The sequence below is a fragment of the Phoca vitulina genome, unplaced genomic scaffold (assembly GCF_004348235.1).
Source record: "Phoca vitulina isolate PV1807 unplaced genomic scaffold, GSC_HSeal_1.0 scaffold2, whole genome shotgun sequence".
NCBI lineage: Eukaryota > Metazoa > Chordata > Mammalia > Carnivora > Phocidae > Phoca > Phoca vitulina.
This window is the reverse complement of record NW_022589705.1, coordinates 71,381,971-71,383,326: the sequence shown is the minus strand read 5'-3', so window position 1 is coordinate 71,383,326 and position 1,356 is coordinate 71,381,971. Positions and strand designations below refer to the sequence as shown.

Below are 1,356 nucleotides of genomic sequence, written 5' to 3'. Positions count from 1 at the left end.
GCAGGGAGCCCGATGCGGGACTCGATCCAGGGACTCCAGGATCATGACCTGAGCCGAAGGCAGTCGCTTAACCAACTGAGCCACCCAGGCGCCCATATCCCATCTTCTTTATCCATTCATCTGTGGATGGACACTTGAGTTGCTTCCATATCTTGGCTACTGTAAATAATGGTTTCATAAACATAGGGATGCATATATCTTTTTGAATTAGTGTTTTTGTTTTCTTGGTAAATACCCAGTAGTGGAATTGCTGGATTGTATGGTGTTTCTATTTTCAATTTTTTGAGGAACCTCCATACTGTCTTCTTTTTTTTAATATTTTATTTATTTGAGAGAGAAAGAGCATGAGAGAGAGAACACAAGCAGGGAGGAGGGGCAGAGGGAGAGGGAGAAGTAGGCTCTCTGCAGGACTTGATCCCAGGACCCTGGGATCATGACCTGAACCAAAGACAGATGCTTAACCGACTGAGCCACCCAGGCGCCCCAAACCTCCATACTGTCCTCTATAGTGGCTACGCCAGTTTGCATTCCCACCCACAGTACACAAGGCTTTCTTTTTCTTTTTCCATACTTTTTCCCCCAATCTACCTTTTTTTTTTTTCTGCATCTTGGTGATTACATTTATTGAAAGGGCTGGAAAAAAATTAAAATGCGCTTTAGCTTAAGAATTTTTGAGTTATCCACAAATCAACTCATTTCAGGAGTGGAAGAATCCTTGGTCATTTCTTAATATCAAAATTTACTCAGGTTTCTCTTTTGAAAGTCTTCTACATTTAAAGAGGCAATCATACAGAAGCTCCTATATTCCATATGTGATAAATTCTTTGTTTTAACCAACTCTTAATGGAGAGCCAACTAGTACAACACCATCTCCCCGGACAAAAAGCTTTGGAATATTCCGTTTTGTTGATTTATATATCTCTTCATATGTTTCCTCATCAATTTCTATAGTAGTCACAGTTTCTTCCACATCTCCCAATATCCTATTTAAATGCTGATCATAAGCATGTAATCTGCCTCAAAGCTCTCTGTCACTTCTCATTTTCACATAAATTCGCTCATCCAGGCTGAGCCTGATGAGATCCAGGGGCTCTTCTACAGTGTTGGTAGTTTGTTGCTGGTCCACATCGTCCGCCATGTTTCAAACCCTGCGCTCTTCCCCCCTCCAATCTACTTTTAACAGCTGATGAGAGAGAAGAGTCCTGGAGAACCCAACACCAGTTAAGGACAGTCTGATAACAATGAGAAGCCCATTTCTTTTTCACGCAGACTTGCAGACTTTGTTTTTAAAAAACTTTTTGGGGGGGATGCCTGGGTGGCTCAGTTGGTTAAGCATCCAACTCTTGGTTTCAGTTC

At 41.7% G+C, this 1,356-nt stretch overlaps 1 pseudogene; it reads right to left on the bottom strand.

Moving 5' to 3' along the window:
• Window positions 1–829: 829 nt before the first annotated feature.
• Window positions 830–1,138, bottom strand: LOC116640361 (annotated as a pseudogene).
• Between the last annotated feature and the right edge of the window lie 218 nt (window positions 1,139–1,356).